Below are 17,951 nucleotides of genomic sequence, written 5' to 3'. Positions count from 1 at the left end.
CATAATATTTGCAACAACCATTATAAAAATTTTGCAGAATTTGTACTACAAGCCTCTCCAGTCCCAAATTCATATATGATATCTTTGTATATGTGTGTATCAACATTCCTACAAAACCATGAGTTACATAATATATCCAAATGTAGGGAATTTCAGTGTGAGTCCTGACGTCCTATGCGTACTGCTGTACTTGCCCTACACAAGGTGAGTTTATATTAGTCACAGAAACATCTTAGCCAGTCATTACTGTGTAGTCGTCACATGTTGAACCCCTTGTTTTTGGTCTGTGAGGGTATAAAATGTCTCTCCTTTGTTACCTACAGTGAGGCTGACATTTGGTTAACTGAAATATACATTAATATAAATTTAAAAGGAAGACATTTTTATCCAAATCCACATTAATATGATGGGGGGAAAAATGTTCTGGTCATATAGGTGTAATGAACTTGTAATGAATGTTGCAAGGCTGTACTTCAGCTTCCCACATACAAGTGCGTAACTGATTATACATTATAAGAGGTATGAATAAAAAGACGTACATGAAGACTGTAATCTCAAGTGATCAACAGTAAACCTTCCTTAATGATATAACGGCATTTAACACCTCTGTAAGATAAAGACAAAGTTTCAGACAAGGCTGGAGAAAGTCAGGCAAAATCTTTCACTTTTACCTTTTTATTTAGATCATTCATCCTAAAGCTCTTGACTTGATAGGTTATTCAGATTATTTTCTACAGATTAGTATGAAGTCTCTCCTGTATTTAATTTGGTACATCAGAGTGAAGAAGGATAAACCCTCGTGTTTAATGTATAGAAGTGGCAATGGTTTGTTAGATTGCATATGTGATGTATGTGTAACTGAAGGCAAGCAGAAGTGCAGCTTTCTGATTGGTGCATGCATGTATATCTCTGATTGGTGGATTACACTTCTAATCAAACATAAGTCTTAAAAAGCGTCATTGACACAGCTGTGTAATTGATAAGGTAGGGTTACTGGGTTACTGACACAGGGGCAGTTTCTGCCGAGTGTGTGTTAGGCTTTGCTAAATCTAACATGAGAAGCGGAACATTCTATCTTTCTCTTTTTCACTTTTTTCACTCTTCCAATTAACACTCTTTCCCTCTCTCACTCTGTCGCAGTGACTGCTGGGGGTGGATGGGGCGTGTGAGAGTGTGCGGTAGCCACTTGTGGCTAGTGCGAAAGCTCTGTGTGAACTTCACAGCAAATTTGCCAGTGTTAAATTAACACTGCATACTGTTTTTATAATTCTCACCTAATCAGTGTTACATTTAACACTTTGTAGAGTGCAATGCGTGTTGTTGTATAGTGTTAAATTTTATTAGCTCTTATGGTGTTCATTTGACACTATAGAGTGTTAGAATAGAATAGAATAGAATAAACCTTTATTATCCCACGAATGAGAAATTTAGGTGTTAGGTGTTAGATCACTGAAACTCCACCTCTTCCCAGAATCCAAGCCCATATAAGTGACACACAGGTGCATAATGGGTGGCTTATGTCTGGGGCAGCCAAGTACTGTGTTTGATTAACCCACCGTCATGAAAAAGAGGAAAAAAAGCAATAAGGTCTCTTGGTATGTAAACTTTAAATAATGTTAACTTTGATTTTTCTGAAGATCAGCACATTGTGTTTTGGTAAACTGAATACATGCTTCTTCTTGATTCTTGCCTTACAAGTGCTATGAAGTTGGGATTGGGTTATAGAATGAATGTTTTAAAAATGTAATTATTAATTTCCTTTTTAAGCATGTATTAAACAATTTCCTTGCACTGGTATAAGAGTAAACTAATTAAGCTTTCTTGCAATCATCTGCAGTATGCAAGTGTTGGAGAAAGCGACAGGCTTTCCACTCCAACTCTGTACACACCATTAATTACGAGACAACACACTTAGAGTTTTACTTGCACAAGGGTAACCACACTCTCTGCATGCTAGGCTACAAAGGAATGTGTTACAAAGGGTGGTTCCCCTTGGCACCTTTATTTATAGTCAATGGGGGGCAGGGGTCTTGGGGTGAGAACAAAGAAAGGACTGTAAGAGTAAGAAGAAGTTCTGGTTTTCCTCAGGTGGACAACTATTTAAACACGTGCTCAGGATACGTGTAAACTAATATAATCTAAAGTATGAAGGTAAAGAAAAACAAAATAATGTATATACATATTTACACTCATTGCTGATTATACAGAAATGATAACAAATGATTACTAACAGTTTCTTCAACCTAACAGTCCCTCCTGTTTATCATGACAGTATGATCAGAAACATCAGTATTGTACAAATTGCAAAAACACTTTCAGCACAACCGTCATTCAGATCACATCATCATCATTATTAAGAGGGCTAGACAAGGTTAGTAAATCCATTCGTTCTTCTGTAGTGTATAGCAGAAAAACAGAACTAAAAGTATGTTGTATCATGGAACGGAGGCAGGGTATAATACAAATGAAACAACAACATACAAATAATAATGTAACAAGAATGGGGAGTGAGAACTTTAGCAGTAACTGCCACCAGGACCCAGTAAGAAACCAATTCAATCATGAGGGGGCAGCATGAGGGTCTAAGGTCATGATCTTTTGAAGTTCTCGCAGACGGTCCAAGGCTTTAGTCATGTTGGGTGAGTGCACATTATCGGGAATATATGTACAGCAAGTATTATTCTAAAGCACGCACACACCACCTTGTGCAGCAGTAAGTATGTCTAAAACCATTCTATTCTGAATGACCATCTGTTTAATAGCATCTATCTCTCCATTCTGTTGCTCATTTATTATGATGGAGTTATTTATGAACAGCCCCAAACGATAATCAATAGTTTCTAATCGTAACGTATTCTTTGCTGTTCCTACCCAGGGAAAAAGAGACATTAATACTTTCTGGTCTGTAGACCAATGTTTGAACTCCTGGGGAACATCTGAACCCCAGACACTGTCATGAGGACGGAGAGAAGCTGTAGTTATGATGGACCGGCGCCTGCGGATCGCTGGTGTAGACGACAGTGACACCAGGAAAGTATGGTCTGACACAAAGATTGGAGCGCACACACCATACCAGTTATAGGGCAAAACGAAATATGCGCGGGGTCCACATAACCAAGCTACTCCTTGCACCCAGTAGGTGCCATTACTAAATCCACTTATGTTTACCGGGGCACCTTCTCCGTGTACTAGTATTTGGGCACAGTTGGTGGTGTTCCCCATATGGTGGGTGCCGTTCATTTGGTCATAACACATTGAGTGATTAAATGTTTTAGGGTCCATGTTCAGGTGGACAGATAAAGGTAAGGATATATTTGACACTTTTATAGCAAAATCGATCCAAAACTGCTGTGCACATACGCCATTATCCAAACCAGCAGTATATGGATCTGTGTCATTTATTTTTATATTATCATGCTGATAGCCTACACCTGCAAAAGAGGCAGCACACTTTGTTTGTGACTTATTCATAGGTTTCCCATATATAGTTAATCCATCGGCATGAGATGGCATGTGGGTACAGACATAACAATTAGTTAAATTGTCTTTCTTTGCTGAATCATAAACATAACGGTACCAGTAGTTTTGTAGGAAAGGATGGGTCTCATTTGTAGAGATAGGTCTCAGGTGGGAGCCGTCATGTGTCCATCTAGGTGGGCGAAACACCTGCTCTGGTGAGTGCAGAAGCAGACCAACAATTCCCATAAAGAGAATTACACCGAGAGTTACCTTACCACATCCCCACCCAATCAGAGCCATTCTAAATGGAGTGCAGATCAGCTGTTTTCTTCACCGGGTTGAGACGTCAGTATCCTATTGATTGCTGCGCCTTTGTAGCGGACTTCCACTGCTACTCCGAAGGTACAGAGGTCTCTGATACGGGCTTGATGGGCTTACAGTGACTCTTATGTATCCAGGAAGGTCGCTCTGCTATCTTCACCGCTGTTGGTGTTGTGAGGAGGACTTGATAAGGTCCGTCCCACCGAGGTGTGCTCCAATCCTTTCGCAACAGGACCTTGACCAGGATCCAATCTCCTGGCTGCAGATTATCCTGTTGAACAGAAACAGAATTTACTGGCAGACTACTGGGGTTATGTTTTTGTTGCGATGATAATAGCTTACGCATCCAATCGGCTAACGTATTTTCTCTGTCTGCTTTTCCTATATCACTCATTTCGGTTGCTAAGGGAAACGGTCTACCATACACTATTTCAAATGGTGTCAATCCTGCAGGAGTGGGAGTTATTCTCATCCATAATTTTACTAGAGACAAACATTCTGGCCACGGTCTTTTTGTCTCTTCCACTGTCTTTCTGAGTCTTGTTTTAATGGTGCCGTTGGTCCTTTCCACTAAGCCTGCGCTCTGGAGGTGATAAGCACAATGATTTTTTATCGTAAACCCGAGTGCTTGTGAGCAAAGGGACATGGTTTGATTCACAAAATGAGTCCCATTGTCCGATCTTATAATATGAGGTATGCCATAGGTAGGGAAATAATGGCCTACCAAACATTTTGCAACGGTCATTGCATCACAGTGTTTTACAGGGTATATTTCTACCCACTTAGAAAAGGTGTCTATAATGACTAGACAGTACTTCTTCCCTTGTGACCAAGATAATTCAATGAAATCCATATGTACAATTTGAAATGGATACTCAGCTGCGGGAAACTGGCCACGTTTTGGCCTTATGTTGCCTTGTGCATTGTGTTTACAGCAAATTAAGCACGCTCGACAAAATTGTTTTGCATAATCAGAAAAATTTATAGTATAAAATTATTGTTGAATAATATGTACCATCCCTCCTGTTGAGACATGGGTGTTTCCATGGCTCACTAAGGCAGCTGTCTTGTATAAATTTTTTGGTAGGATGGGCTTGTCATTCATATAATAAGTTTTCCCTTGCTGTATTGCTCCTCTCTTAATCCAGCTCTGTATTTCTGTTTTAGGTGCATGAGTCTGTGCATCACATAGTACATCACTATCTATCAACAAGACATCTGTAACATTTAAGGCAGGTTGTTTTTGTGCAGCACTTTTTGCCGTCATGTCCGCAAAACTGTTTCCTTTAGCTATTGCGGAAGCATCAGTTTGGTGTGCCTTACATTTGCATATCGCAAGGCAATTTGGTAATTGCACAACATCTAACAACCTGAGTAATAAGTTCGTATGAGTTAAAGATGTTCCTTGCGATGTCTTGAATCCTCTATTTTTCCACATTCTTGCATGGTGATGAACAGCTCCAAACACATATTGACTATCAGTGTATATTGTAAGTGGCTTGTTTTTGAAGAGCTCGCATGCCCTAATTACAGCATAGAGTTCAGCCGCTTGTGCTGAACAAGTAGGGGGGAGTGCATTGGCCTCTAACACTTCAGTAGATGTAACTACAGCATATCCGACCTTGTTCTTCCCCATGTCATTTTTTGATGCTGATCCATCTACAAAAACAACCGTTGAATCTGGTATTGGGGTCTGTAAAATATCTGCTCTTGGTTTGGTTTGTTCTTCCACAACTGCTTTGCACGAATGTGGCTCTCCATCTTCCGCTGTCGGAAGAAGGGTGCTAGGGTTGAGAGGACCACATCGCTGTATCGTGATGTTTGACTGTGAAAGCAGGAGTGAGACTAGGGTCAGATGTCTAACATGTGTGAGGAATGGCAGTGGCGTCTGCAGTAAAACTAAAGAAACTGAATGTGGCACCTTCAAAGTGAGTGGGTGACACAACACTAATTCTGCTGATAATTTCACTGCTTCTGCAGCAGCTGCACATGCCTGCAAACACTGCGGAAAACCAGCTGCCACTGCATCTAATCGTTTAGAATAGAACGCTAATGGCCTCTCTTTTGCGCCGAATGGCTGTGTTAATACTGCCTTCATATACCCTTGATTTGCATCAACACATAGGGTAAATGGTTGTTGATAATCTGGCAGAGCAAGTGTCACATTAGTTTGTAACATCATTCTCCTTCTTTTGTCCACTGAATTTTATCTTTCAGTGCCATGTCCTTCCCATAAATCAGGGTTTGTAAAGGTTGAACGAGTGCAGAATAATCAGGTAACCATTCCCTGCAAGGACATCATTTGCTGTTTAGTCTTTGGCTTTGGTGCCTCTTGTATTGCCTGTTTTCTAGTTTCTAATAACGATTGACCTTGTTGGGAGAGTTTATGTCCAAAATATATAACTTCCTCTCTGCAATACTGTAATTTTTGTTTTGATGCTTTATGTCCTGTATCATACAAATGCTGTAACACTAACAGTGTGGCTTCTTTGCAATGCTGTTTTGTATCTGAAGCAATTAATATATCATCTACATACAATAGCACTTGACTATGGGACGGTATTTTACAGGAACTCATTGAATAGCGTAGTGCCATTGTATATACATGTGGACTTTCTGAAAACCCTTGAGGGAGTCTAGTGTATGTGTATTTATGTCCTTTATAAGTGAAACCAAATAAGTGTTGTGAATCAGGATGTAGTGGTACTGAGAAAAAAGCATTACTCAGATCCACTACTGAAAAATACTTCTTGTCCGGGGACAAGGAATTTAACAAAAGGTGTGGATTAGGCACATCTGGTGCAGCATGTTGTACTATTTCATTTACTGGTCTTAAATCCTGCACCATGCGCCATTTCCCTGTATGTCCCTTTTGGACGGGGAAGATAGGAGTATTGCAAGTGGCCTCAGGAGCCTCTCGCAATATTCCTGATGCCAACATATCCTGCACTACAGGGGCTATACCTTTCTCTGCCTCAGGTTTTAACGGGTATTGTCTAACTACCGGACGGTGTTCTGATTTCACAATTACTTTGTAAGGTGGGAACCCCTTTACCAGTCCTACATCAGTGGGGGAGGACGACCACAACCCTTCCGGGAGGCGATCTAGATCTGGACATGATCCCTCCTCCAGGGTTGGAAAAATTTGTCAGGTTGGGACCTGCAAGTGTGTGGTGAGAGTGGTTTGAACTCTCCATCCCAAAGGAAACCGCCACACATTGTGTTTTTTGTCATAGCTCCAACAGGAGCCAGGTACGGGTTGGTAGTCATTGTGACTGTGCATGGAATCTCGTAAGAACATCTCTACATCCCTCCACTGCATCTGAGGTGGTTTTGATAGAGATACGTGTGGTGTTCCCCCTCTGAACACAGCCTGTTGTTTATTAGATAAGATGACTGAGGCAGCAGAAAAGCCAGTAGTGGAGTTAACATATATATGTTGTAAGGTGATACAAGTGTCTTGGAGGGCATGAAACGTTTTGTCATAGGCATAATCTGGTCCTGGGGTGCCTTTGTACCACATAGTGACGTGTAAGGCATCGCCAGGCATGAACTGGGTTTGTTTAGGGGACTGCTTTTCTCTAGTTTTTCTCAATATTTCACGTGTCTGTGCTGTCCCCCCCCAGATCTAGGGACCAATAATACTGTGGAGCTGACATGCCATGTATCACGAAAGTTTGTTTTTCTACTATGGCCTTCATGCCAGTGGGTGTTGCAGTCACACTAATACCCATTTGTATCATAAGATCCCTTCCTAACAGATTGACTGGACATGAAGGGCTTATTAGCACTTGGGCGTGACATTCTAACTCTGTTTCCTCATCTTTTATGCTAACTGGATTTGTCAATTGATGACTCTCAGCTTGGCCTCCTGCAGTTCGGATATTTATGGAGGACGAGGAAAAGGTGACCCTTGGAAGGCTAGTGGTTAACACTGTTCTACAGGCTCCAGTATCAAATAGGCACTCATATATTTTCCCATTTATAATAAGCCTTCGTTTTGGTAGTTCTTCAAGTTGTTTTAGTGCTAGCAGTTGGCAAACTGCTTGCAAATCTATCTCTTCTGTCTCATCCTGTTTTTGCAGCTTATCTGGCTCCTTTGATAGTTCACAGGCTAATTGTCATTGATTCTCTGTGGAATTTGAGTTGTTTATAAACTTGGTTCTACATTGCCTAGCTAAGTGCCCAAGTTTTCCGCATGTCCAGCAAGTGTTATCTTGCTGTAATAAATTTTGCTGATTGCTCCTAAAAGCACCTCTCCCCCTTCCTCGACCTCGTGACCTTCCTCTGAACCCTCCCCTCCCCGGAGGATTCATATGTATTATTGCAACAGTATCATTAGCAGCAAACACTGCGTCTGATTTCTGTTTTTGTGCTGTATGGGCGTGTTGGGCATATTCTAGGGCTTGCTGTACTGAACCAGTATTCTGATGTACCCAGTGTTTATCTATGTATCTCTTCAGTTCAGGTTTTCGCCCTGTGATGAACGCACGTTTTAACTGTTGCTGATAAACTCCTCCATTTTCCTCATTATGAGGAATTCCTGAATTCCCTCTAAACACCACTCGCATCCTATCCATAAAATCCTCTGGCTCTTCTCCATCTTTTTGCTTGCATTGTGCAATTCTGCCATAATCTGCTCGTCTCGCAAACACTGTCTCTATCCTTCCATGTAATTGCTGCATACTCTGTTGTAGAGCTTGTGAATTATGTGCAAGTGGTTGATTGTCTGGTCCATGACCAGTAAAGTCTCCTGCTACTCTTCCCCACTTATGGTTGAACAGCTGTCTTAAACATTGGAACATTTCTCTACCATCCAGGTGGAAACTGCTCTGTAGTTCCAATATTGCTGTCCAAAATTCTGGTACCCCTTCATCAACAGGAGGTATTCCCTTTAATGCTGCCGTTCTATCTTCAGCTGTCCATGGTCTATAGACTAACATTGTTTCAGGTCCTCCATCTGGCTCTCTATTAGGGTTTGCCACCTCCACTAGGGGGCATTGTAATTCTATTTCTTCCTCTTCACTATCAATATCAATGCCTTCATTTCGCGGATGCCATCGAATCTTAGAAGTAGCTAGATCGCGCACCGGGTATAACGTAGGATCTCTACTCCTAGTTATAATGGGGGAAGAAGGAGGAGCTGATGGCTTCTTTGGTATTGTGCCCGTAGCTGATGGTTGTTTTATTTCCCTTCTATCTACGGGTTGCACAGGGGCAGGCAATAGTGGTGGTGTTGGTGGTCTATTTTCTATACTTTTTGTTTTGGCTACTGTCTCATCATCTAAAGTGACTAGAGCGGCTGCAGTTAATTTATCCTTTCTATCATCCTTTTTATGCTTTCTACATACATCTCTTAACTTACTTTGTTCCAACCAATTATCTGAATACTTATATTCTTTCTTCCTTTTCTCCAATTTTCCTTTCTTCAAGGTTTGTAACATTTCTAGTTTTAAATTTCCTTGTAATTTTAAGATATCTGGAGTGTGGAGTTTCCCTTCAAATCCATGTTTTTTTTCTCCACCTCCAATTACTTATTTGTCCTGAACCTGGTTTATATCCTTCCAAAAACTTCTCATCTCCCTCAAGTTCAATCCTCTTACTCTGATTCTTTCCCATTTTTTTTTTTATTACCTTCTGCGCATTACACAGGTCCTGGGTGGAATTTCACTGGTACGAGATATATGAGAGGACCAGTCATTCACACAATACATGCATGTTCATACTTCGCTTAATTACGGCTAAGCCTAACCCCTTTTCTGCTTAATTACGGCTAAGCCTAACCCCTTTTCTGCTTAATTACGGCTAAGCCTAACCCACGTCAATTGACCTGGTTATTTCGCTAAATAACCTTGTTGTCTCACCTGTCCCGTGTGCCTGTTTTCCGTCACCGAGGTCCGTCAGACATCACCAGACGTCGAGCGCAGTTCTAACCACCGGCCTGATGACGAATTCACGTCTCAGGTCTTTCTTGCACCCGTCTCCGAGTGGCTGCCGGCAGGCTTCAGTGTCGCTCCTCTCGGCGTGCTGGCGATGTTGTCAGGGATCCTCGGATCCGGCTCGAAGGACCAAATTATATGTTGGAGAAAGCGTCAGGCATTTCCACCCCAACTCCATATTTACGAGACACACACTTTACAGTTTTACTTGCAAGGGTACCCACACTCTCTGCAATGCAAACTACAGCAGAATGTGTTACAAAGGGTGGTTCCCCTTGGCTCCTTTATTTATAGTCAGTGGGAGGCGCAAGAGAGGGAAGTGAGAATCTTATCTAAGTAGGCATCTGTTGACCACATACTTAGGGTACAATAGCTAAGAGTATGTGGCTAGAAGATAAGAAATAACGTATATATGTATTTACATTCATTGCTGATCATACAGAAATGATGACAAGATGATGTATAACTGTTTCTTCAACCTAACAACATCCATCCATCCATCCATCCATCCATTTTCCAAACCGCTTATCCTATTGGGTCACGGGGGGTCCGGAGCCTATCCCGGAAGCAATGGGCACGAGGCAGGGAACAACCCAGGATGGGGGGCCAGCCCATCACAGGGCACACTCACACACCATTCACTCACACATGCACACCTATGGGCAATTTAGCAACTCCAATTAGCCTCAGCATGTTTTTGGACCGTGGGGGGAAACCGGAGTACCTGGAGGAAACCCCACGACGACATGGGGAGAACATGCAAACTCCGCACACATGTGACCAAGGCGGAGAATCAAACCCGGGTCCCAGAGGTGTGAGGCGACAGTGCTAACCACTGCACCACCATGCCGCCCCCTAACAACATCCATAATTTCCAATTCAAATACTGAATTAAAACCCCTCTCTGCAGTCTCCTCCAATTTGACCTCTCCAATTTGTATTTGGACAATTTCAAATTTACCATTTACATCATCTAGCTCAAATTGGCAGAGGTCGACCACTACGGCTCCTATTTTCAGCCTGTCTTGGTGGTCATCTGCAGGCTTTATGGAGACTGTCCTTTCATTTAACACAAAAACCTCTAACCCATACATGTCTAACCCCTTATCCCTCCCAGGCTGGTTCATGGGTGGAGTTGCTGGGGAGCACTCTTCTTCTTCACCCCAGCAGATGATCTCATCCCACTTGTCCCAGGCTGCCCAATACACATCATCCGTCCAGCTAATTGCCTTGGCAATTGGCTTTCGGGTGTGTGACACAATCTAACCGTCAGCCTGGTCAGAGGGTGTTTCTGCTGGGGAGCACAGCTCTTCCTCATCTCCCCAGTCAATCACCTCCCCCCACTTGTCCCAAGTTGCCCAGTATCGGTCGTTGCTCCAGCTGACAGCTTTCGCCATTCGTCTGTTTCTGATTGAGGAAAAACAACATACAGGCAATATAATGGAGCTGTCAGTCACTCCTGGCACATGGAATACAGTCCTGCACTGAAACCTTCGCAATGAACAACTGCATTATAGCATAGGAAACTAGTTAACCTTCAAATAAAATTTAGATATAATGAAGACAGAAGCCTGGAACAATTTAAAATTTTACTAAATGGCAATATACTGATTTTAGTCAGCAAACAAACTTTACAGGTCTTGCTTCACTACTTTTATCTGTGTTTGTTGCAATACATCTGCCCTCTCCTGGTCTGCTGGAATATCATTGCTGTAGGCAGCACCGAGCGCAACCACCCGCATCCGCAGTCGAATGCAACATGAAAGCGCACGTGCAAAAGTAAAATATCATCTAGACTTTGCAGCACAGGAAATAGCCGACTTGCACGTAAAATTTAAATAGAATAAACACAGTAGCCCGCAACAATATTCACTTTATTTAAAAGCAATGAACTAATTTACTCACAAGCAAGCGCAATAATTTACTTAAGCGCGGGAAAGCGCAGGCGGAAAAGTTAAACGTCAACTATACTTTGCGCATAAAATTGAAATATAAATAACATAGTAGCTCGGAACAAAATCACTTTATTTAAAAACAATATACAGAGTTTACTCACCAAACATATTTTAATATACATACAAATAACTTGTACACCGAGAATAGTATACAACACCGTAAGCATATAACCCTTAAAGGTTGATTAATTAAAAATCACACATTCATCCTGCATAACATAAAACATTGACTTAAAGAGACTTAATTGTGAAATGAACGCTACTGTCCGAGGGCATTCATCTCCACAAATCGCTATGGAACATAATGTCTTAAATACTCAGATTTTCAGAATGACAGAATCTTAACATTTAAAATTTTGTTTTGCGATACCGATACGTAATGATATTGGTATGTGGAACAACGTTATGTTACACACGCCTCCCACAATTCAAGAAGCTGTAGTTAGCTTAAGAGCATATTCACAATTTACCCGTTTGCCTTTTACCGTGACTGAGCACAATCCCCCACCCCAGCTGGTCTGCACTCCCCACATTGCAATTAACGATCCAGACTACAGCGCTTTTGTTACCGTGGGACTTTGTTGTGTTGAAGAAAACATTAAAATGAAGTCTGAGGAATGTTACATAACACAGCTAAAATGCAAAAACTCTCTCTGGTGTAATTCACTGCATAAAACCAATGGTCTTAAGTGTGGTGCCTTCTTCATAACACTCCCTGACTTTTGTATTCATGACCATGAGATACTGTGGCCTTTTCTTCCTTCATTTGACTAGTGTTCCTCCCTTTCCTCTCAGCCTTGGTTGGTGGTTCAGGCAGCATCACCTTCTTTTAATAGTCCCAGGTTTATCCATCCATCCATTTTCCAAACCGCTTATCATACTGGGTCGCGGGGGGTCCGGAGCCTATCCCAGAAGCAATGGGCAAGAGGCAGGGAACAACCCAGGATTGGGGGGCCAGCCCATTGCAGGGCACACTCACACACCATTCACTCACACATGCACACCTAGGGGCAATTTAGCAACTCCAATTAGCCTCAGCATGTTTTTGGACTGTGGGGGAGAAACCAGAGTACCCGGAGGAAACCCCACGACGACATGGGTAAAACATGCAAACTCCACATACATGTAACCCAGGCGGAGACTCGAACCTGGGTCACCCAGGTGTCATTTATTTTGAAATTCGGCTCAAGCAGAAAATGTTCTAGCAGAAGTCTTAGACAATCTCTGAGTTACACAGAAATCTGATTTCTTCTGAAGCTGCGAGAAATTGTTCATCTGTAATTGTTGCATTGATATTTGTTGATGTGCGTGTGCCCTCCTTGAGCAGTAAAGAGGAGATCACATGCAGAGCTGATTTTCTGTAGTTTCTTAGTCTAAATAAAAATAAAATATTCTCTTCATATAGTCTGGATATTTCTAGAAAAGAGCCAATTAGTTATTTCTAGAAAAATATATAGAGCCAATGAAGGGACCTGAAGTCATAGTAGCACAGGTCACTGTCCGTGGTGCTGAATTCTCTACTTGATGGGCTGGTGCTGAATGAATAGACCAGCTGGCCAACATGTCTGTGCGCTTTCACTGACTGGCACCCTGACATATAATTACCTTTAACAATAAGGGGGGAAAAGTCGAGACAGGAAATTAGGTGACAGTAATTAGTAATCACGCATAGTTCTCATTTATCATTATGTAAAATTATAAAACCTTTTCTGTTAATCTGCACATTTCAATAATTGAATTAATATTACCTAATTTATTTATCATTTACTGCAATCACTGTACGTTAAAGTATGTTTTAAATCTAGCTGTGAAATTGTTGATGCTGTTGTTGATCTGAAAGATGTTGCCGGAGCCTTAGGATATGAATCTATACACATGAGTGAGGGGATGGATGCATTATTCTATGGAGGCCTCCGAAGAGAATAATTATCCCAATTTTATATTGAGACAAATGGTTAATTCCTTATTAATGCAGACTGCGTTCAGAGCCCCTGTTCTGCCATTGATCTTTTTTTAAGGCAAGCTATCATGTATTAGTTTACTCTAAATTTTGATCACATGTCAAACTAAGCCACATGGCGGCCCGAGCAGCAGGCAAACACACTATGAGCTAAGGAGCTACAAGTCAGAGGAGAGAATAGGATGGCCAGTGACATGTGCTGGCCAAATGGGAACAAACAAGAGAGAACAGGACAAGGCAGGGATGGATTCTGACACTAAATACGCCCAAGTACTTAGAATGATTTAGTGCAAGTCTTAGACAATGGTATCTCTGAATGACGCAGCAGTTTGACTCCTCATGAAAGCCCTATAACTGTCCTGAGAAGTTGTTTGTATGCACTTGCTGCCTTGACATTTGTTGATGTGCATGAGCCCTGCTCGAGCAGTAAAGGGCAGATAACATGCAGAGCTGATTATCTCTAGCTTCTTAGTCTGAGTAAAAATAAAATCTTCTCGTCATATAGGAACCAAGTCTATGGCTGGAAATTTCTACAACAGAGGCATTTAGTTATTTCTAGAAAACTATATAGAGCCAATGAAGGAACCAGATGTCACAGTAACACTGGTCACTGTCCATGGTTCTGAATACTCTACTTGTTGGGCTGGCGCTGAACAAATAGGATAACCGGCCAATGTGTCTGTGTGCCTCCACTGATTGGCCCCCTGACATATAATTATTTTTAAGACTGAAGGGGAGAAAGATCATACAGAAAATTAGTTAACAGTAATTAGCAATCACATATAGTTCTCATTTATAATGATGTACATTTTAAAAAATAATATATATATATATATATATATATATATATATATATATATATATATAGATATATATATATATATATAAAATTAAAAACTAAATATAATTGTGATTTAATGTATTCCTTCTGCTCTTAAAAAAGCACAATATGTCTGAATGACAAATATGTCTATTACTCTACACGTTTTAATAATTTTCTTAATATTACCTAATTTGCTTATCTTTTTTTCTGTAATCTGCGTTAAAGAAATTTTTGATACTAGCTGTGAAATTGATGATTCTGTTGTTATTCTGACTGTTGTTGCCCTGGTGCTTTAGGATACGTCTGTCTAAATATAAGTGAGGGGATGGATGCACTATTCTATGGAGGCCTCTGAAGAGAATAAATGATCCCAATATTATATTGAGAGAGATGGTTAAATCAGAGCTGGATAAGATTTTAACAACTCTGAGCTATTAGTTAAGTTCTTCCCAAACTAGTTTGATGGGCCGAATGGCCTCCTCTCATCTGTAAATTTCTTATGTTCTAAGATATGCAGTACTGTGCAAAAGTCTTAGGCAGTCCAAAGAAATGTTTAAAGCTGTTTATCTGGGTAGCAAGTGTACTTTGGCTTAGAACAAATAACACAATTTAACATTAGAACATGAACAGCAATACTTCTAAAAGTGCAAATCTTTTGCCAAATTAAATAAACAAAGAAATTAATCATGAAAATAGTCAATGTATATACAACTAACCATTTCCAATCAAAAAGTACATACAAGTCTCCAATACAAGATATACAATGGAGCGCAGATAAAACGTTTAAATAGTAATTAACCAAACTATATAAAGAATACAAGTTTGAATGCAGGTAGTTTGTATAAATTTTACTGTGTTCATACTGAAAAATCAGCACCAGCATTACACACATTGCGGTTCTGCTTTTTTCTTCTTTTAGCATAATTACCCGTTTCACGTTCACGAGGCAGAAGATTCTTGCAAATGTGAAAATTCACAAGTAACAGGCACCATTAACCTCAAGCCATAACAGTCTGCTAGCCTGAACAATAGCAAACTCTATGTATTACCAATTATTACGCAGGTTGTCACTTTATCAAATCATGACTGTTACTAAGAAGTGGGAGTGAAACGCGTGTCACGAGATTTCTCGTTGAAGCGAAAAGCCGTTTCACGAATGCGCTGCAAATACTAACTGACTAAATTACTATAGTAGATACCCCAGACACTTTTAAATCTTTTGTGTGGCAGCATTTTGGGTGCCCGGCGGAAAATATAAATGGCGAAAGGGAGACAGACAAAACACGAACCATCTGTAAGGACTGTAGAAAGCTAATGCCGCACACAGCGGCTAATGCTACTACTAACTACTATGCAAAGCCATTTGCAGCACCATCATAGCTCTTTATTTAAATTCACTGCACCGGTGAAGAAAACATTTTTTTAAAAATGTTATGTTTGTTATTGGGTGCTTTCCACTTCATGCACCCACATACAGCGCTAGCTTAAAGCAACACATTCTGGTCCTGACGCAATGCATCATGGTTAGATTTTTATCGTCTGCTGCATTACGTCACCATGTCACATGGTACCAAAACTCCGCGAGAGCAAAACACATCAGGCAGCATCTCTTAGCAGGCTGCACAAACTGGATCCGCCTCCATTACGACACATCTTTTAGTTACATACATGTCGTTTGTATATCTGCTATTTCTCCCGAGAAGCAGGTAAAGCGGTGGTAACTGCTTTTCAATTAATTTACTTGGTAAAATTAAATTTAAATAAATGATATGAATACTGTAATAGTACTCGTGAGCTTTGTTTGTTTGTTGTTAGTTACTGTAATTTTGCGCTGCTTTATTTGTTAAATCGTCTTGTCTGTGAAGACATTCAAGTTAATCAAATAAGAACTGCACTGTACACTGTACATGACCATAAAAACTTTGAATCCTTGAAATAAATGTTTTTGATCTTTTCCTTGGCAGTTATCTTTTTACACAGGGCCTCTATGTACACAATAGTTATTTTTTTCACGACTAACAGTATGGATCAGGAGTTGGTTATTGTAAAAGAAGTAATGTGCATGCAGGTGATATTTGTATAGATTTATGTTCACCCCTGGGTGATAAGTTTGACAGTCATTTCTTTTACCGTTTGGTCTCTCGGTTGAACATAATGGTGGCGCGAGCAGCTCCACTTGGTTTTTTAAAAATATTCAGCCATGAACTTCTGGTGAACTCAGGTGAATCCTTTCCTTCAGTAGTAAACCTTGGTAGTTTCAGCCGTTTACACATTGTCTCACTAAAAGGTTGATAATATATTTGTCCTTTTACATAGTGATAAAATATACGCTAATAAAAGTGAATATTTATAGATTCAGGACTAACATGAAGTAGCTAACAGAAACTCAGACTAACAAAAGGTGCAAATACATACTCAGTTGGTTCCATTGTGTTGATTACATTATAATGTTTACATTGTAATGATTATATCATGGATATTTGGCATACTTTTTATAAAATCATAATTCTTATATTCTACGTTATATAGTGCTAAATAATATTCCATGGATGGATGGACTTTATTAATCCCCGTGGGGAAATTGTGTTTTTTATGTCTCCCTCAACTTACTCTTTGTGGAGTAAGTTGTCCGCGAAGTGCAGCTACCTGTTGGGGCGCCCAGGGAGCTGGGGGTTAAGGGCCTTGCTCAAGGACCCACAGACGTGCTGAGGCTGGGTTAGTTTCAACTGGTGACCTTCTCATTACAGGCACAAGGACTGACCCCTGCCCCCCAACTGTGTATGAGTAGCATTTATGCTGTTTCTTGAGTGTGAGCTTCCATTGACTGGCACCCAGACATATAATGACTTTTAACAATGAGGGGGGAAAAGACCAGACAGGAAATTAGGTAACAGTAATTAGTAATCACATAGAGTTCTTATTGGGGGTGCCATGGTGGTGCAGTGGTTAGCCTCACACCTCAGGGACCCGGGTTCGAGTGAATGGTGTGTGAGTGTGCCCTGCGATGGGCTGGCCCTCCATCCTGGGTTGTTCCCTGCCTCGTGCCCATTGATTCGGGGATAGGCTCCAGACCCCCCGCGACCCAGTAGGATAAGCGGTTTGGAAAATGGATGGGTGTGATGTGACAGTGCTAACCACTGCATCACCGTGCCACCTGCTTCTGGGAACATACTGAGGTTAATTGGAGTTACCACTCTGACCATAGGTGTGAATGGTGCACACAGGCAGGCAGGCAGACATACAGGCAAGCAGAGACACAGGCACACATGAACAGAGGCAGGCAGGCACAGACGAAGGTATGTACACAGGCATACACACATGTACAGAGGCAGCAACGTGCACAGGCAGGCACAGACACAGAAACGCACCCACATACACAGGCACGCATACACATACGCACGGACAGACATAGTTAGAGACGCACTCACGCACACTGACAAGCATGCACACAGGCACGGAAGCAGATAGGCACAAATACAGTCATGCACACACAA

Source organism: Brienomyrus brachyistius, unplaced genomic scaffold, assembly GCF_023856365.1.
Source record: "Brienomyrus brachyistius isolate T26 unplaced genomic scaffold, BBRACH_0.4 scaffold43, whole genome shotgun sequence".
Classification (NCBI taxonomy): domain Eukaryota; kingdom Metazoa; phylum Chordata; class Actinopteri; order Osteoglossiformes; family Mormyridae; genus Brienomyrus; species Brienomyrus brachyistius.
This window is presented reverse-complemented; position numbering follows the sequence as displayed.